This window comes from Pseudophryne corroboree, chromosome 3, assembly GCF_028390025.1.
Source record: "Pseudophryne corroboree isolate aPseCor3 chromosome 3, aPseCor3.hap2, whole genome shotgun sequence".
In the NCBI taxonomy this organism is placed as follows: Eukaryota; Metazoa; Chordata; class Amphibia; order Anura; family Myobatrachidae; genus Pseudophryne; species Pseudophryne corroboree.
In genome coordinates, this window is record NC_086446.1 from 78,193,749 (window position 1) to 78,215,213 (window position 21,465).

General features: G+C 46.1%; 1 pseudogene; it reads left to right on the plus strand.

The window, feature by feature from the left end:
* The first annotated feature begins 21,035 nt into the window (after positions 1-21,035).
* LOC134895802 (5S ribosomal RNA) lies at positions 21,036-21,154 on the plus strand (annotated as a pseudogene).
* The last annotated feature ends 311 nt before the right edge of the window (positions 21,155-21,465 follow it).

Genomic DNA, 21,465 nt, shown 5'->3' on the forward strand with positions numbered 1-21,465 from the left:
TACATTAATTCAAGGGGACTGGGTTTCAATTCACAGCCCATTTTTTCATATTTGGTTAAATAATCACTCTTCATTTCTGTGCCAGTTGTACTGCCTGTCATGGTGACAAATTCCTGCTGATTCTACTTTGTTCTGACCTTGGCAAAAGAAGGTCAGAACTGTTTGCTGCCTGCCCTGACCATGTACTGATTTAACTTGTCCGCTGCCTGCCTTGACCACAGATATTTTACTTTTTTTTTGCCAGGGCCAACTATCAGATTGTTTTTAGAATTCAACTTATCCCCTATTTGTACTACTACAAGTACATACTGTATATGTGCTATCAAGCACAGGGCTGTAAGGTTGGCATTATGGACAGTGAGGATGAGAGGACCTTATTATAGTAAATGAGAAATTCTAGACTAATTATTTATCATGGATGGCTGTAGTGTTGTACAGACTCTACCTGTTGGTAAATACAGGTTGAGCATCCCTTACCCAAAATTCAAAATCCCACATTTTTGGGTCCCCTATCGAGATATTATATATTATGTGTGTGTATATATATATATATATATATATCTCTATATCTATACAGGCTGAGTATCCCATATCCATATATTCCGAAATAGACTTTTTTGAGTGAAAGTGAGATAGTGAAACCTTTGTTTTTTGATGGCTCAATGTACACAAACTTTGTTTAATACACACAGTTATTAAAAATATTGTATTAAATGACCTTCAGGCTGTGTATATAAGGTGTATATGAAACATAAATGAATTGTGTGAATGTAGACACACTTTGTTTAATGCACAAAGTTATAAAAAATATTGTCTAAAATTACCTTCAGGCTGTGTGTATAAGGTGTATATGTAACATAAATGCATTCTGTGCTTAGATTTAGGTCCCATCACCATGATATCTCATTATGGTATGCAATTATTCCAAAATACGGAAAAATCCCATATCCAAAATACCTCTGGTCCCAAGCATTTTGGATAAGGGATACTCAACCTGTCTATCTATCTATCTATCTATCTATCTATCTATCTATCTATCTATCTATCTATCTATCTATATATATACACACACACATAATATATAATATGTATGTAATTATCTCGCTAGGGGACCCAAAAATGTGGGATTTTGGATAAGGGATACTCAACCTGTACCAGGATACTTTACATAAATTGGCTTTATGAACTTTGTTTCATGTGTAGATTCATTTCACACCACAATCTTACTCCACCAGTTTGGCAGGAGGTTTGTGTCACTACACTGTGCTGTAGCTGGGTCAGGATAACACGCTTATTGTCAAGTCTTTAACCTTGCTGACTTGTGATAGTGACCTTGGACTTCCTCAGACTCCCAGCACCCCTAGTGGATATGAATCTTCCCAGGCAAGTAGCAAGTATCCTGGTAAAAGCAAATGTCCTTGTATGAAAAACACACTGAAAAAATTTAGGACTTTACAGACAAAGGGCCTAATTCAGACCTGATCGCTGCTGAGCGTTTTCGCACAGCGGACGATCAGGTCTGAACTGCGCAGGCGCCGGTGCATGCCAGAGCATCTCAGCCCAGCGATCGCCTCTGCCTGATTGACAGGCAGAGGCGTTTGGTGGGTGGGCCGGCGCCATTCTGGGAGCACGGTCTGGGCAACGCAGGCGTGCCCAGACCATGTGGGGGTGTGACATCACGCAGCCGCCGCAACCTGGAGAGTGACGGGTAGCTCCCTGCCAGCGCACAGGAGCTGCTCTTCAGGTACAAAAGCATCGCCGCCGTCTGATGCTTTTGTACCTGTGCGGAGGAGGAAGGACCAGACATGCGGGGCGGACTAGCCCTGTGCTGGGCGTCCCCCCACATGTCAGGGTGGCTGATCGTAGCCACGCAGAATTTTGCACGGCTACGATCAGGTCAGAATTAGGCCCAAAGTACCAGGAGGTCCACTGAACAATACCAAGAACACACAACCACATCTCGGGGGAGCCATAATAAGCAGAACCTGGAGTTCATGTTTTTAACCATGAAAGACATTTAATGTGGAAGATATTTTGATTAATAATATTTCAACTGAGAAACTGGTGGGGGAAGTAATTAAAAAACATTAACTTGTAAGTCAGGAGGGTTACCCAAAGCCACCCTTGGTGGATTTCTGGAACCATCTGGATATATAAAAAGTGGTAAATCAATTCTCAATCCAGGCCACCTTACTAAACCTTTAGGTACCTGTCCAAAATGTATCACTTTAGTGACAGAAGTTGAAGACCCTCAATTTTTACTGAAAATGTAAAAGTTCATAAGTGCCCCATTTTTTGCCAAAAACTTTAGGTATCCATCCAAAATGTATCAGTGAGCTGACAGAAGATGAGTTTGGTGCATGGTTTTAACATGGGAGATGGGAAAGTTTTGCATATTATGGTAATTTCTCCAGACCCTCAGTTTTGAATCAAAATTCCAAAAGTGTCACTACTTCTGCTATAAACTTTTGGTATCTATCCATAATATATCATTGTGGTGACAGAAGTCGATTCTGGTGCCTGTTGTGTTTTTTTTTTTTTAACAAGAATGTATAATTGTATTAATGAGCTGAAGGAAGAGGATACAGAAAAAATAGAGGGGGGAAGGGAGGGATTAGGGTAACAAACGATTATGATGAATTGCAATCTGGACAGTAATATTACCATAGATGTTCCTTGTAATATATGTAGAGAAAGTTTTACTGTACATCAAGAATATCACAAGAAGGTCTAGGGATATCAAGAGAAAGAAGGGAACATCCAAAGCAATAGAGTGGGTTACGCAATTTGTAAAATGTAAAAGGGGCATAAAGGGAAAAAAGAAGACCTGAGGGTGTTAGTATGGGGAAGGTGGAAATGGAAAAGGAACTCCGGAGGATGCATCTGTGATGTTGGGCAATCTAGAAGTGGTGGAGAGAGGAGAGCTCAATTATGAGACGAAAATGTGCCAGCCGATCGCTCTATACCCTTAGAAAGTGAGGGCAACGGTCATGCAATATACTGGTGATATTCTCATAGGAATATATTTGACAGATTTTATTAATTAGGGAAGTGCTTCATGGCCCTGACAGCCTCTATGTTTTTTTTGTGTTACTTCTTCCCCGAAAAACACCCTTATTTAATCTCTGAAATGTACATTATTTTCTAGGTTTCTGTTTCCGTTTAGCAGCTTACCTCTAACCTGTACCATTTCATTTTATTCACTGAACTTCAATTTCTTCAATTTTAATAAAATACTGGAAAAATGGGGGTGTTCTAAAACATTTGACTGGCATGGTATTTATATAACCAGTGATGGTTGTGAGTCTTCGGCTGCAGCACAGTCCAAAACTAAAGGAGGGGAGCCACACCAACTGCAACCCCAAACGCTACTCAACATTGCCGGCTGATAATAACTGTGAACCTTACGGAGACCAGCCATGTGCAGCACAGGATAACAGTTGGATCAGCCCCCCTCCTCCAGACTCCAGTGCCATAATCTTCCGTTGGATACACACTATAAGATTATCTGTCCATTTTATGGTTGGAACAATAATCTGGTAATGTATGGGAGCAAATTACTATTGACTATTTGCACCCAAACACTGGAAAACAGACAAAAATGGACGTTGAGACAAATTGGTTAAATCCACATGATTGAATCAATTTATCCTAACGACCATTTTTGAAAATTTTCCAGCATTTGGGAACAAATTACATTACAATATTTACACTCCAAACAGACAAATTGGACAGATAATCTTTAGAGATGAGCGGGTTCGGTTTCTCTGAATCCGAACCCGCCAGAACTTCATGTTTTTTTTCACGGGTCCGAGCGACTCGGATCTTCCCGCCTTGCTCGGTTAACCCGAGCGCGCCCGAACGTCATCATGACGCTGTCGGATTCTCGCGAGGCTCGGATTCTATCGCGAGACTCGGATTCTATATAAGGAGCCGCGCGTCGCCGCCATTTTTCACACGTGCATTGAGATTGATAGGGAGAGGACGTGGCTGGCGTCCTCTCCGTTTAGAATAGATTAGAGAGACACTTGATTTACTAATTTTGGGGAGCATTAGGAGTACTCAGTACAGTGCAGAGTTTTGCTGATAGTGACCACCAGTTTTATTTATAATCCGTTCTCTGCCTGAAAAAAGCGATACACAGCACACAGTGACTCAGTCACATACCATATCTGTGTGCACTGCTCAGGCTCAGGCCAGTGTGCTGCATCATCTATTATCATAATATCTATATATAATATTATATATATCTGTCTGACTGCTCAGCTCACACAGCTTATAATTGTGGGGGAGACTGGGGAGCACTACTGCAGTGCCAGTTATAGGTTATAGCAGGAGCCAGGAGTACATAATATATTATATAGTGAGTGACCACCAGACACACAGTGCAGTTTATTTAATATATCCGTTCTCTGCCTGAAAAAAGCGATACACACAGTGACTCAGTCAGTCACATACCATATCTGTGTGCACTGCTCAGGCTCAGGCCAGTGTGCTGCATCATCTATATATATTATATATCTGTCTGACTGCTCAGCTCACACAGCTTATAATTGTGGGGGAGACTGGGGAGCACTACTGCAGTGCCAGTTATAGGTTATAGCAGGAGCCAGGAGTACATAATATTATATTAAAATTAAACAGTGCACACTTTTGCTGCAGGAGTGCCACTGCCAGTGTGACTAGTGACCAGTGACCTGACCACCAGTATATATAATATTAGTAGTATACTATCTCTTTATCAACCAGTCTATATTAGCAGCAGACACAGTACAGTGCGGTAGTTCACGGCTGTGGCTACCTCTGTGTCGGCACTCGGCAGCCCGTCCATAATTGTATATACCACCTAACCGTGGTTTTTTTTTCTTTCTTTATACATACATACTAGTTACGAGTATACTATCTCTTTATCAACCAGTCTATATTAGCAGCAGACACAGTACAGTGCGGTAGTTCACGGCTGTGGCTACCTCTGTGTCGGCACTCGGCAGCCCGTCCATAATTGTATATACCACCTAACCGTGGTTTTTTTTTCTTTCTTTATACATACATACTAGTTACGAGTATACTATCTCTTTATCAACCAGTCTATATTAGCAGCAGACACAGTACAGTGCGGTAGTTCACGGCTGTGGCTACCTCTGTGTCGGCACTCGGCAGCCCGTCCATAATTGTATATACCACCTAACCGTGGTTTTTTTTTCTTTCTTTATACATACATACTAGTTACGAGTATACTATCTCTTTATCAACCAGTCTATATTAGCAGCAGACACAGTACAGTGCGGTAGTTCACAGCTGTGGCTACCTCTGTGTCGGCACTCGGCAGCCCGTCCATAATTGTATATACCACCTAACCGTGGTTTTTTTTTCTTTCTTTATACATACATACTAGTTACGAGTATACTATCTCTTTATCAACCAGTCTATATATTAGCAGCAGACACAGTACAGTGCGGTAGTTCACGGCTGTGGCTACCTCTGTGTCGGCACTCGGCAGCCCGTCCATAATTGTATATACCACCTAACCGTGGTTTTTTTTTCTTTCTTTATACATACATACTAGTTACGAGTATACTATCTCTTTATCAACCAGTCTATATTAGCAGCAGACACAGTACAGTGCGGTAGTTCACGGCTGTGGCTACCTCTGTGTCGGCACTCGGCAGCCCGTCCATAATTGTATATACCACCTAACCGTGGTTTTTTTTTCTTTCTTTATACATACATACTAGTTACGAGTATACTATCTCTTTATCAACCAGTCTATATATTAGCAGCAGACACAGTACAGTGCGGTAGTTCACGGCTGTGGCTACCTCTGTGTCGGCACTCGGCAGCCCGTCCATAATTGTATATACCACCTAACCGTGGTTTTTTTTTCTTTCTTTATACATACATACTAGTTACGAGTATACTATCTCTTTATCAACCAGTCTATATATTAGCAGCAGACACAGTACAGTGCGGTAGTTCACGGCTGTGGCTACCTCTGTGTCGGCACTCGGCAGCCCGTCCATAATTGTATATACCACCTAACCGTGGTTTTTTTTTCTTTCTTTATACATACATACTAGTTACGAGTATACTATCTCTTTATCAACCAGTCTATATATTAGCAGCAGACACAGTACAGTGCGGTAGTTCACGGCTGTGGCTACCTCTGTGTCGGCACTCGGCAGCCCGTCCATAATTGTATACTAGTATCCAATCCATCCATCTCCATTGTTTACCTGAGGTGCCTTTTAGTTGTGCCTATTAAAATATGGAGAACAAAAATGTTGAGGTTCCAAAATTAGGGAAAGATCAAGATCCACTTCCACCTCGTGCTGAAGCTGCTGCCACTAGTCATGGCCGAGACGATGAAATGCCAGCAACGTCGTCTGCCAAGGCCGATGCCCAATGTCATAGTACAGAGCATGTCAAATCCAAAACACCAAATATCAGTAAAAAAAGGACTCCAAAACCTAAAATAAAATTGTCGGAGGAGAAGCGTAAACTTGCCAATATGCCATTTACCACACGGAGTGGCAAGGAACGGCTGAGGCCCTGGCCTATGTTCATGGCTAGTGGTTCAGCTTCACATGAGGATGGAAGCACTCAGCCTCTCGCTAGAAAAATGAAAAGACTCAAGCTGGCAAAAGCAGCACAGCAAAGAACTGTGCATTCTTCGAAATCCCAAATCCACAAGGAGAGTCCAATTGTGTCGGTTGCGATGCCTGACCTTCCCAACACTGGACGTGAAGAGCATGCGCCTTCCACCATTTGCACGCCCCCTGCAAGTGCTGGAAGGAGCACCCGCAGTCCAGTTCCTGATAGTCAGATTGAAGATGTCAGTGTTGAAGTACACCAGGATGAGGAGGATATGGGTGTTGCTGGCGCTGGGGAGGAAATTGACCAGGAGGATTCTGATGGTGAGGTGGTTTGTTTAAGTCAGGCACCCGGGGAGACACCTGTTGTCCGTGGGAGGAATATGGCCGTTGACATGCCAGGTGAAAATACCAAAAAAATCAGCTCTTCGGTGTGGAGGTATTTCACCAGAAATGCGGACAACAGGTGTCAAGCCGTGTGTTCCCTTTGTCAAGCTGTAATAAGTAGGGGTAAGGACGTTAACCACCTCGGAACATCCTCCCTTATACGTCACCTGCAGCGCATTCATAATAAGTCAGTGACAAGTTCAAAAACTTTGGGTGACAGCGGAAGCAGTCCACTGACCAGTAAATCCCTTCCTCTTGTAACCAAGCTCACGCAAACCACCCCACCAACTCCCTCAGTGTCAATTTCCTCCTTCCCCAGGAATGCCAATAGTCCTGCAGGCCATGTCACTGGCAATTCTGACGAGTCCTCTCCTGCCTGGGATTCCTCCGATGCATCCTTGCGTGTAACGCCTACTGCTGCTGGCGCTGCTGTTGTTGCCGCTGGGAGTCGATGGTCATCCCAGAGGGGAAGTCGTAAGCCCACTTGTACTACTTCCAGTAAGCAATTGACTGTTCAACAGTCCTTTGCGAGGAAGATGAAATATCACAGCAGTCATCCTACTGCAAAGCGGATAACTGAGTCCTTGACAACTATGTTGGTGTTAGACGTGCGTCCGGTATCCGCCGTTAGTTCACAGGAAACTAGACAATTTATTGAGGCAGTGTGCCCCCGTTACCAAATACCATCTAGGTTCCACTTCTCTAGGCAGGCGATACCGAGAATGTACACGGACGTCAGAAAAAGACTCACCAGTGTCCTAAAAAATGCAGTTGTACCCAATGTCCACTTAACCACGGACATGTGGACAAGTGGAGCAGGGCAGGGTCAGGACTATATGACTGTGACAGCCCACTGGGTAGATGTATGGACTCCCGCCGCAAGAACAGCAGCGGCGGCACCAGTAGCAGCATCTCGCAAACGCCAACTCTTTCCTAGGCAGGCTACGCTTTGTATCACCGCTTTCCAGAATACGCACACAGCTGAAAACCTCTTACGGCAACTGAGGAAGATCATCGCGGAATGGCTTACCCCAATTGGACTCTCCTGTGGATTTGTGGCATCGGACAACGCCAGCAATATTGTGTGTGCATTAAATATGGGCAAATTCCAGCACGTCCCATGTTTTGCACATACCTTGAATTTGGTGGTGCAGAATTTTTTAAAAAACGACAGGGGCGTGCAAGAGATGCTGTCGGTGGCCAGAAAAATTGCGGGACACTTTCGGCGTACAGGCACCACGTACAGAAGACTGGAGCACCACCAAAAACTACTGAACCTGCCCTGCCATCATCTGAAGCAAGAAGTGGTAACGAGGTGGAATTCAACCCTCTATATGCTTCAGAGGTTGGAGGAGCAGCAAAAGGCCATTCAAGCCTATACAATTGAGCACGATATAGGAGGTGGAATGCACCTGTCTCAAGTGCAGTGGAGAATGATTTCAACGTTGTGCAAGGTTCTGATGCCCTTTGAACTTGCCACACGTGAAGTCAGTTCAGACACTGCCAGCCTGAGTCAGGTCATTCCCCTCATCAGGCTTTTGCAGAAGAAGCTGGAGGCATTGAAGAAGGAGCTAAAAGGGAGCGATTCCGCTAGGCATGTGGGACTTGTGGATGCAGCCCTTAATTCGCTTAACAAGGATTCACGGGTGGTCAATCTGTTGAAATCAGAGCACTACATTTTGGCCACCGTGCTCGATCCTAGATTTAAAGCCTACCTTGGATCTCTCTTTCCGGCAGACACAGGTCTGCTGGGGTTGAAAGACCTGCTGGTGACAAAATTGTCAAGTCAAGCGGAACGCGACCTGTCAACATCTCCTCCTTCACATTCTCCCGCAACTGGGGGTGCGAGGAAAAGGCTCAGAATTCCGAGCCCACCCGCTGGTGGTGATGCAGGGCAGTCTGGAGCGACTGCTGATGCTGACATCTGGTCCGGACTGAAGGACCTGACAACGATTACGGACATGTCGTCTACTGTCACTGCATATGATTCTCTCAACATTGATAGAATGGTGGAGGATTATATGAGTGACCGCATCCAAGTAGGCACGTCACACAGTCCGTACTTATACTGGCAGGAAAAAGAGGCAATTTGGAGGCCCTTGCACAAACTGGCTTTATTCTACCTAAGTTGCCCTCCCACAAGTGTGTACTCCGAAAGAGTGTTTAGTGCCGCCGCTCACCTTGTCAGCAATCGGCGTACGAGGTTACATCCAGAAAATGTGGAGAAGATGATGTTCATTAAAATGAATTATAATCAATTCCTCCGCGGAGACATTGACCAGCAGCAATTGCCTCCACAAAGTACACAGGGAGCTGAGATGGTGGATTCCAGTGGGGACGAATTGATAATCTGTGAGGAGGGGGATGTACACGGTGATATATCGGAGGGTGAAGATGAGGTGGACATCTTGCCTCTGTAGAGCCAGTTTGTGCAAGGAGAGATTAATTGCTTCTTTTTTGGGGGGGGTCCAAACCAACCCGTCATATCAGTCACAGTCGTGTGGCAGACCCTGTCACTGAAATGATGGGTTGGTTAAAGTGTGCATGTCCTGTTTTGTTTATACAACATAAGGGTGGGTGGGAGGGCCCAAGGACAATTCCATCTTGCACCTCTTTTTTCTTTTCTTTTTCTTTGCATCATGTGCTGATTGGGGAGGGTTTTTTGGAAGGGACATCCTGCGTGACACTGCAGTGCCACTCCTAGATGGGCCCGGTGTTTGTGTCGGCCACTAGGGTCGCTAATCTTACTCACACAGTCAGCTACCTCATTGCGCCTCTTTTTTTCTTTGCGTCATGTGCTGTTTGGGGAGGGTTTTTTGGAAGGGACATCCTGCGTGACACTGCAGTGCCACTCCTAGATGGGCCCGGTGTTTGTGTCGGCCACTAGGGTCGCTAATCTTACTCACACAGCTACCTCATTGCGCCTCTTTTTTTCTTTGCGTCATGTGCTGTTTGGGGAGGGTTTTTTGGAAGGGACATCCTGCGTGACACTGCAGTGCCACTCCTAGATGGGCCCGGTGTTTGTGTCGGCCACTAGGGTCGCTTATCTTACTCACACAGCGACCTCGGTGCAAATTTTAGGACTAAAAATAATATTGTGAGGTGTGAGGTATTCAGAATAGACTGAAAATGAGTGGAAATTATGGTTTTTGAGGTTAATATACTTTGGGATCAAAATGACCCCCAAATTCTATGATTTAAGCTGTTTTTTAGTGTTTTTTGAAAAAAACACCCGAATCCAAAACACACCCGAATCCGACAAAAAAAATTCGGTGAGGTTTTGCCAAAACGCGTTCGAACCCAAAACACGGCCGCGGAACCGAACCCAAAACCAAAACACAAAACCCGAAAAATTTCAGGCGCTCATCTCTAATAATCTTATAGCATATATCCAGCTTGTGTTAATGGAACAGGATAGGTAGACAGTGTACCTGACAACATATGGTACGTCTGGATGGAATTTCAGGGTACAACACAAAATATTAACACATCATATATTGGCAACTGATAGATTGTACAGGGTGTACATGGCACCCCCATACCCACCCTCACTCATCCCTCCATACAGGGCTGTTTCTAGCCAATTTGGCTCCCAGTGCGAGATTTAAAAATGTGCCCCCCTATTGACAATAAAAAATGCGCCCACCCCTAGCTATAGGAAACGCAAATTTACGCGCATTGAAGGCGCGTGCACTCCCAGCGAGGGGACATGGCCTCGCTAAAATGGGCATGGTCTCACTAAAATGAGCGTGGTCTTACAGGAAAAGACTACCTTACACCCGTTTTTGACCCTGCGCCAACAGACCTCGGCCACCACAGGGAAAAAAATATATATTCCACCAAATTAAGCCCCACAGGAATGCCCCTTGCACCATATTATGCCACATACCGCAATGCCCGTGATAAATGATGCCCCTCAGTAGAGCTTCTAACTACTTTAAAATTACCTGCTTGTTGCTAGGGGTTTCATGTGCTGGGTGTCATGCTTGATGCCAGGGGTTTCATGTGCTGGGTGTCATGCTGTGTCCACCTGCTGGTGTGCGGGCCGGCGGGGAAAAGCTGCAACCACTGGGGCTGCTACTGCTGCCAACAAGGATGTCAGGGATGTAAGACAGCTAGGACCAGCATGCGGGATGTGAAATGGGATCCCACTCCTCTTCCCTAGTACTCCGCTCGTGGGGCGGAGTTTCACGGAATGACGCACATACAAGGCACATCAAGCTAACTAGCTTAAAATGCAGCAACCGCTGAAACATTACTTACCAAGAAACAAAGCAGTACTCAACTAAAATGAAGTTGTACTGAACCAAATAACGATAGCAGGAAAACGAAGCTCTGGGCGGGCACCCAGCATCCTCTACGGACTACGAGAAAAGGATTTACCGGTAGGTAACCAAAATCCTATTTCCTCTTACGTCCTAGAGGATGCTGGGGTCCACATTAGTACAATGGGGATGTACCAAAGCTCCCAGAACGGGAGGGAGAGCGCGGAGGCTCCTGCAGAACTGATTGACCAAACTTTAGGTCCTCAGAGGCCAAAGTATCGAACTTGTAGAACTTAGCAAATGTGTTCGACCCAGACCAAGTAGCTGCTCGGCAAAGTTGTAAAGCCGAGACACCCCGGACAGCCTCCCAGGAAGAACCCACCTTACGAGTTGAGTGGGCCTTAACAGACGTAGGACACGGCAATCCTGCCGTAGAATACGCATGCTGGGTAGTGATCCTGATCCAGCGAGAGATCGTCTGCTTAGAAGCAGGACACCCAAGTTTCTTGGGATCATACAGGACAAACAGAGAGTCCGATTTTCTGTGACGAGCAGTCCTCTTCACATAGATTTTCAGAGCCCTTACAACATCCAAGGACTTTGAAGAAATTGAGGAGTCAGTAGCAAATGGCACCACAATAGGTTGGTTGATAAGAAATGCCGACACAACCTTCGGAAGAAACTGCTGACGTGTCCTAAGCTCAGCCCTATCTTCATGGAAGATCAAGTATGGGCTTCTACAGGACAAAGCCCCCAACTCTGACACACGTCTAGCAGAAGCTAAGACCAACAAAGTGACAGCCTTCCACGTGAGAAACTTGACCTCAACCTCCTGTAGAGGCTCAAACCAGTCCGACTGGAGGAACTGCAACACCACGTTAAGATCCCAGGGCGCCGTAGGCGGCACAAAGGGAGGTTGGATGTGCAGAATTCCCTTCAAAAAAGTCTGAACCTCAGGGAGGGCAGCCAACTGTTTCTGGAAGAAAATGGATAGGGCCGAAATTTTTACCTTTATGGATCCCAACTTCAGGCCCATATCCACACCTACCTGCAGGAAGAGGAGAAAACGTCCCAGTTAAAACTCCACCGTAGGAAACCTCTTGGACTCACACCAAGAGACATTTCTCCAGCATGGTCCACAGGTTATCCACAGGATAACAATGGGATATGATGGAGCGACAGCGGATTGGCACCAAACGATCACAAGCTTTCAGGCCTCCCAGGATGCAACGGGCCCATCCATATATCCCCGCCCACTGGCTCAGGCAAATCAGTTTTTTGTTTGGTGCGGCAGGAACTGGATCATGGTCAGAGGGCTGCTGTTCAATGGCAGCCCTAAGCTTTATTTTATTTTTATAGTCTTACTATGATTTTGAGCGATCTTTCTCGCTCATATTGGAAAGAGTTGCTCCCAACAACGCTTACCCATGTGTACTGTGCTGTGATAATGTCAAATATTACCTTAAAACATAAAGCTATACCGTTAGACTCGCTATTACCGTGGAGCCGCTATGGCCGCTAGACTTATTACACACACTACGTACTAAGTACGCTATTTGCGTACTGAGTACCGTATGGATACGCACTTAGCGTATCAGACGCCGTGCCGTGGGTACAACGTACACGCGGCGCGGACGCACACAGAGTGATATACAGTAAACCTTAAGTAATGGAACAGTGTAAGGATGTGCTTATACTTTAAACCTTAGCAGCCTAGTACTGCAACGATGTGATACCTTAAAACCTTAACAATGCTTATACACCTTATAGCGATTAAGACGCTAAGAAAGCCCTTTGCAGGAAAGTGAAAACACAACACCGGTTTGTGGTAAACCACTGGGCTCTAACACTGCAGTGGATTATTCAGAGAAAAGGGGTAAACAAACAGATACAAGTTATACACTACAGGCTAACAAGGAAATCTAAACAGTATAATAGAGAATAATGGCTACAGAGAATATACATACGTGGGGAATCGTTCGCAAGCGCGTCCTGGACCAGTCCTCAGCTATCAGGGAGAAAGCATTCAGAGTCTTGTGTCCGGCCAGGCAACAGTGGTCTTTTTATACACAACATATATTCACAATACAATGGTCGCTGTAATCTCATTGTTCATTGGACACAGGGATATGTCTCTACATTACAGCAATGGTCATAGGTGGATTTGAACAGGTAGGCGATGTCTTTTCCCAACTGCTCTGGTGGGAGGTATCCTCTGGATTCCCGCCGCATGTGTAATTTACAGCAAATACAGTTAATGTTCATAATCTACTTCTGTACATAACTATACGCAGGAGCAAGCAATCTTTTCCTAACTAACACCGGAATGTTACCCTTAAAATACCCTACAGCTGGATACTAGACATCACCTACCAACCTTTATCGGACCCTTCCTATCATGCAAAGACGAATCCCCTCTGTCCAGGAACTGTTTAAACTAACATTACTCGCTGACATGATCTAAGGGAACTATATCTATATCTACAAAATGCACTATTTGGGTTAAATATGTTATGTTCGAGTCGCACACTACACGCTCACAAACTCCGCCATATCATGCGCACGAGTCGCTGGAGCGTCTCTTACGCAACTTGCGGATATGTGTACGCACGGGGGACCGGGTGCACGAGCAGCGTGCATGTGCATGAGAGGTTAGTACAATGGATATGTATTACAATATTTTTCGACTTTGACAGCTGTCTCGGCGGGCGTCTGTGTCGGATATACTAGCACGGGGAGAAGGCATTGGTTCCCCGTAGTCGGGGAATACGGACACAGCCGCACTGTATTGGAAGGAGACTACCAAACAGTAGCTGACGCGCCGCCACCACAGGTGCTCCAGCGCTAGGCCTTAGGGATCATAAGGCACCAGGAATAGTATGAGGCTGCGATCCCTAGCGTTCATGTCAGCGGTGGGGAGTTAGACGCTCTCCTGGTCGCCCCCAAGCCCCCTCCCCCCGGTTCATGACCAGTTTCCACGAGTCTCCAGCCATGAACTGTTGCCTCGCTTCCATCTCAGACGCTACCACGAGGGGTCTCGGTCGCAGTATAGGCCGCTGCGTCTGTGTTCACTAAGCGCTACCGCGAGGAGACCCGGTCACGATGCAGGCGTCTGTATGGCCGGTGTGTCTGTATGCACAGTGCGTCTGTGTTTACTAAAAGTTCCCGGAGCGGCAGTGTACACTAGTAGCGTCTGGATCCACTCAGCATTCGCTAACGTATTGATCGATCTTGGAAGTGAGGCGAGTCTCCCTGTATCTCTCTTTACTGAGTACGGGTTATACAGCACTAAATTTCTATCTACTTTTGTCAGTATGAATAGTTAAATTTAAGTGCCTATTGCATATGAGTCTGTGTACATTACTGTGGTTTTCTTTGCACTGTGTCTGAATACGTTAAGATCTGTTTAAAACAGAATTCAGTAATATGTACTCCTACATACTTTAAAATGTGTTCGTAGTTGATTATGTGCTCATATGACTAATATATAACATGTGACTGACTGCTAGTGTGATTGCTGACTTTATATATGTTTGTCAGTTGGTCTTCTGATCCTCAATGCGGTTGCATGGGTAAGTGTCAGATTGATATCACTTTAGAACGATAAAGTGGTTACAGTCACAAATTGTGTAGTTCACTGTGTAAGTGCTGATTATTTATCATGTCTAAGAGCGGCAAAGGTGACGAGAGTACACTTATAGGAACACCAACACTCATATCATGTTGTCTTGCAAAAACTGTGTTATCCTCCCTTATCTGGTACAAGATGGTTTATGTGTAAAATGGTTTGCTGTTCAGCATAATACAAGGCAGATCCCTGATCTACGTCAAGTACAGATAGATCCCCCTTGGGCGATGTTTGCACAGACCTTGTCCAGTATAGCTGAAAGGTTAATTCCTACAGCGTCAATACCAGGAATAGGGTTCACTATTAACCCATACATGCAGCTCTCTACGGTATCCCCAACAGCTTCTCCAATAAAACAAGCTGATAAACCGAGTGTAAATAAATCATCAACTGCACAGGCTACACATGATGATTCATCAGACGATGAATGCTCTACATACTCTACTTCAACATACAAAGAACAGGTAGAGGGTATCAGTGAATATATCAGTGAATATAGCTGAGTTAATGAGAGCAGTAAAGGCCTTTCTGTCCTCAGGATCAGCAGAGCCTGTGTTAAAAATAAGGTACCTATGTTTAAACGTCCCAAAAAAAATAGGGCCTCCTCATGGGGGACCCCAGCAGCTGATGAAAATCATGGAAAAGGTTTGGGATATACCCAATAAGGAATATAGGTTCCCAGTAAATGGGATTCCAAATATCCTTTTCCCATCTGGGGACTGTTTAAAATAAGAATTTACTTACCGATAATTCTATTTCTCGTAGTCCGTAGTGGATGCTGGGAACTCCGTAAGGACCATGGGGATTAGCGGCTCCGCAGGAGACTGGGCACAAAAGTAAAGCTTTAGGACTACCTGGTGTGCACTGGCTCCTCCCCCTATGACCCTCCTCCAAGCCTCAGTTAGGATACTGTGCCCGGATGAGCGTACACAATAAGGAAGGATTTTGAATCCCGGGTAAGACTCCTACCAGCCACACCAATCACACCGTACAACCTGTGATCTGAACCCAGTTAACAGCATGATAACAGAGGAGCCTCTGAAAGGATGGCTCACAACAATAATAACCCGATTTTTGTAACAATAACTATGTACAAGTATTGCAGACAATCCGCACTTGGGATGGGCGCCCAGCATCCACTACGGACTACGAGAAATAGAATTATCGGTAAGTAAATTCTTATTTTCTCTGACGTCCTAGTGGATGCTGGGAACTCGTAAGGACCATGGGGATTATACCAAAGCTCCCAAACGGGCGGGAGAGTGCGGATGACTCTGCAGCACCGAATGAGAGAACTCCAGGTCCTCCTCAGCCAGGGTATCAAATTTGTAGAATTTAGCAAACGTGTTTGCCCCTGACCAAGTAGCTGCTCGGCAAAGTTGTAACGCCGAGACCCCTCGGGCAGCCGCCCAAGATGAGCCCACCTTCCTTGTGGAATGGGCTTTTACAGATTTTGGCTGTGGCAGGCCTGCCACAGAATGTGCAAGCTGAATTGTACTACAAATCCAACAAGCAATAGTCTGCTTAGAAGCAGGAGCACCCAGCTTGTTGGGTGCATACGGGATAACAGCGAGTCAGATTTCCTGACTCCAGCCGTCCTGGAAACATATATTTTCAAGGCCCTGACTACGTCCAACAACTTGGAGTCCTCCAAGTCACTAGTAGCCGTAGGTACCACAATAGGTTGGTTCAGATGAAACACTGAAACCACCTCAATTCCGCCCTGTCTGAATGGAAGATCAGATAAGGGCTTTTACAGGATAAAGCCCCCAATTCTGACACGTGCCTGGCCGAGGCCAGGGCCAACAACATGACCACTTTCCATGTGAGATATTTTAACTCCACAGATTCAAGTGGTTCAAACCAATGTGACTTTAGGAACCCCAAAACTACATTGAGATCCCAAAGTGCCACTGGGGGCACAAAAGGAGGCTGTATATGCAGTACCCCTTTTACAAACGTCTGAACTTCAGGTAGTGAAGCTAGTTCTTTCTGGAAGAAAATTGACAGGGCCGAAATTTGAACCTTAATGGACCCCAATTTTAGGCCCATAGACACTTCTGTTTACAGGAAATGCAGGAATCGACCTAGTTGAAATTCCTCCATCGGGGCCTTACTAGCCTCGCACCACGCAACATATTTTCGCCAAATGCGGTGATAATGCTTTGCGGTTACATCCTTCCTGGCTTGACCAGGGTAGGGATGACTTCATCCGGAATGCCTTTTTCCTTCAGGATCCGGCGTTCAACCGCCCTGCCGTCAAACGCAGCCGCGGTAAGTCTTGGAATAGACAGGGTCCTTGCTGGAGCAGGTCCCCTTAGAGGTAGAGGCCACGGGTCCTCCGTGAGCATCTCTTGAAGTTCCGGGTACCAAGTCCTTCTTGGCCAATCCGGAGCCACGAGTATAGTTCTTACTCCCCTCCGTCTTATAATTCTCAGTACTTTTGGTATGAGAGGAAGAGGAGGGAACACATACACTGACTGGTACATCCACGGTGTTACCAGAGCGTCCACAGCTATTGCCTGAGGGTCCCTTGACCTGGCGCAATACCTGTCCAATTTTTTGTTTAGGCGGGACGCCATCATGTCCACCTTTGGTTTTTCCCAATGGTTTACAATCATGTGGAAGACTTCTGGGTGAAGTCCCCACTCTCCCGGGTGGAGGTCGTGCCTGCTGAGGAAGTCTGCTTCCCAGTTGTCCACTCCCGGAATGAACACTGCTGACAGTGCTATCACATGATTTTCCGCCCAGCGAAAAATCCTTGCAGCTTCTGCCATTGCCCTCCTGCTTCTTGTGCCGCCCTGTCTGTTTACGTGGGCGACTGCCGTGATATTGTCCGACTGGATCAGCACCGGCTGACCTTGAAGCAGAGGTCTTGCTTGGCTTAGGGCATTGTAAATGGCCCTTAGCTCCAAAATATTTATGTGAAGTGATGTCTCCAGGCTTGACCACAAGCCCTGGAAATTTTTTCCCTGTGTGACTGCTCCCCAGCCTCTCAGGCTGGCATCCGTGGTCACCAGGACCCAGTCCTGAATGCCGAATCTGCGGCCCTCTAGAAGATGAGCACTCTGCAACCACCACAGGAGAGACACCCTTGTCTTTGGTGACAGGGTTATCCGCTGATGCATCTGAAGATGCGATCCGGACCATTTTTCCAGCAGGTCCCACTGGAAAGTTCTTGCGTGGAATCTGCCGAATGGAATTGCTTCGTAGGAAGCCACCATTTTTCCCAGGACCCTTGTGCACTGATGCACTGACACTTGGCCTGGTTTTAGGAGGTTTCTGACTAGTTCGGATAACTCCCTGGCTTTCTCCTCCGGGAGAAAACACCCTTTTCCGGACTGTGTCCAGGATCATCCCTAGGAATAGAAGGCGTGTCGTCGGGATCAGCTGCGATTTTGGAATATTGAGAATCCAACCGTGCTGCCGCAGCACTATCTGAGATAGTGCTACCCCGACTTCCAACTGTTCCCTGGATCTTGCCCTTATCAGGAGATCGTCCAAGTAAGGGATAACTAAAACTCCCTTCTTTCGAAGGAGTATCATCATTTCGGCCATTACCTTGGAAAAGACCCGGGGTGCCGTGGACAATCCAATCGGCAGCATCTGAAACTGATAGTGACAGTTCTGTACCACAAACCTGAGGTACCCTTGGAGAAGGGTAAATTGGGACATGTAGGTAAGCATCTTTGATGTCCAGAGAGACCATATAGTCCCCTTCTTCCAGGTTTGCAATCACTGCTCTGAGTGACTCCATCTTGAATTTGAACCTTTGTATGTAAGTGTTCAAGGATTTTAGATTTAAAAATGGTCTCACCGAGCCGTCCAGCTTCGGTACCACAAATAGTGTGGAATAGTACCCCTTTCCCTGTTGCAGGAGGGGTACCTTGATTATCACCTGCTGGGAATACAGCCTGTGAATGGCTTGCAATACTGTCTCCCTGTCTGAGGGAGACGTCGGTAAAGCAGACTTTATGAAACGGCGAGGGGGAGACGTCTCGAATTTCTTGAGACGGGCCCCCACCGTGCCTGAGACCGCTTGTAAAGCCCCAGCGTCATGCTGAGGACTTTGCGGAGGCGGGAGAGGGCTTTTGTTCCTGGGAATTGGCTGTTTCCAGTGGCCACCAGGTCTGTTAGACCTACCCCAAATAACTCCTCCCTTTTATAAGGCGATACTTCCATATGCCTTTTGGAATCATCATCACCTGACCACTGTCTTGTCCATAACCCTCTTCTGGCAGAAATGGACAGCGCACTTACTCTTGATGCCAGTCGGCAAATATCCCTCTGTGCATCACGCATATATAGAAATGCATCTTTTAAATGCTCTATAGTTAGTAATATACTGTCCCTATCTAGGGTATCAATATTGTCAGTCAGGGAATCCGACCAAGCCACCCCAGCACTGCACATCCAGGCTGAGGCGATTGCTGGTCGCAGTATCACACCCGTGTGAGTGTATATACATTTTAGGATATTTTACTGCTTTCTGTCAGCAGGTTCCTTAAGGGCGGCCGTATCCGGGGACGGTAGTGCCACCTGTTTAGACAAGCGTGTGAGCGCTTTATTCACCCTAAGGCAGTGGTTCCCAAACATTTTACAAGCACGGCGCCCTAGAGCATCAGAATTGTTTTCACGGCACCCCTAGGTCAAAGGTTTCTTATTGATAAATTAAGAAAGAAATATTAAATTAAGTAAATTGTGCTTATATGTCACCCTTAGGGTCAATTGTGTGTGTTGAGGGACAGGATTTGCCTCTGTTTGTCCAAACATGTTATGATTGGCAGCCCCCAGCACTGGCTTTGCCTATTACATTAACCATAAATAATTTTAATTGATCCTGGACCACCAACCCGAGGCACCCCTGCAAGTGTCCTGAGGCACCCCAGGGTGCCACGGCACACAGTTTGGGAACCCCTGCCCTAAGGGGTGTTTCCCAACGTGCCCTATCCTCTGGCGGGAAGGGGTATGATGCTAATAACTTTTTAGGAATTAACAGTTTTTAACGGGGGAAACCCACGCATCATCACACACTTCATTTAATTCCTCAGATGCAGGAAAAACTACAGGCAGTTTTTTCTCACCCAACCTAATACCCTTTTTAGTGGTACTGGTATTATCAGAAATGTGTAAAAACATTTTCCATAGCCTCAATCATGTAACGTGTGGCCCTACTGGAAGTCACATTCGTCTCTTAATCGTCGACACTGGAGTCAGTATCCGTGTCGGCGTCTGTATCTGCCTTCTGCAGTAACGGGCGTTTTAGAGCCCCAGATGGCTTTTGAGACACCTGGACAGGCACAGGCTGAGTCGCCGGCTGTCTCATGTCATCAATCTTTTGTAAAGAGCTGACACTGTCACATAATTCCTTCCATAAGCTCATCCACTCAGGTGTCGACTCCCTAGGGGGTGACATCTCTGTTACAGGCAATTGCTCCGCCTCCACCTCATTTTCCTCCTCATACATGTCGACACAACGTACCGACACACAGCACACACACAGGGAATGCTCTGATAGAGGACAGGACCCCACTAGCCCTTTGGGGAGACAGAGGGAGAGTATGCCAGCACACACCAGAGCGCTATATATATATACAGGGATAACCTTATATAAGTGTTTTTCCCCTTATAGCTGCTGTATTGTTATACTGCGCCTAATTAGTGCCCCCCTCTCTTTTTTAACCCCTTTCTGTAGTGTAGTAACTGCAGGAGAGAGCCAGGGAGCTTCCCTCCAACGGAGCTGTGAGAGAAAATGGCGCCAGTGTGCTGAGGAGATAGGCTCCGCCCCCTTCTCAGCGGCCTTTTCTCCCGTTTTTCTGTGGAATCTGGCAGGGGTTAAAATTCATCCATATAGCCCATATAACTGAGGCTTGGAGGAGGGTCATAGGGGGAGGAGCCAGTGCACACCAGGTAGTCCTAAAGCTTTACTTTTGTGCCCAGTCTCCTGCGGAGCCGCTAATCCCCATGGTCCTTACGGAGTTCCCAGCATCCACTAGGACGTCAGAGAAAAATAGGAAGTGCCTCCCAAAGTAGATACGCATATCATTGATAGTGTGAAAATCTATATGGCCTTTGCCGTCAACGTCAGAAGATTGGATGGTTTTCTGAAAACCATATTGTCTCTGTCTGGGGCAGTTATAAGGCCAGCCATGACTTCACCTTGCAATCTACAGCCACACCACACTGGATAGGCACAATCTCACTAGATCTTGGAAGCTAAGCAGTGTTGGGCCTGGTTAGTTTTTGGATGGGAGACCACCTTGGAATACCAGGTGCTGTAGGTACAATGGGCTGAGGTACTGGAAGACAGGTTTTCAGCGCCTGCAAGGGAGCAAGAATCCCATATAGCTCATATGGACACTAAGGTTCTAGGGCATCAGCATTAACAATAGCTGCTCGCAGAGCAGTTTTGCTTACATACATAGAAAGCTGATTCAGAATCAAAGAAGGTTCTGGAAACTTTGCCTTTAGCTGAAAGTTTCTGTTTGGGAAGGAGTTAACAGATATTCTGGAGTCAGAAACAGACTCCAAGAAGGTCACTTTTCCTTCCACAGATAACCCCAAACCTAGGGGTCCGGTTTCGGCCTTGTTGGTC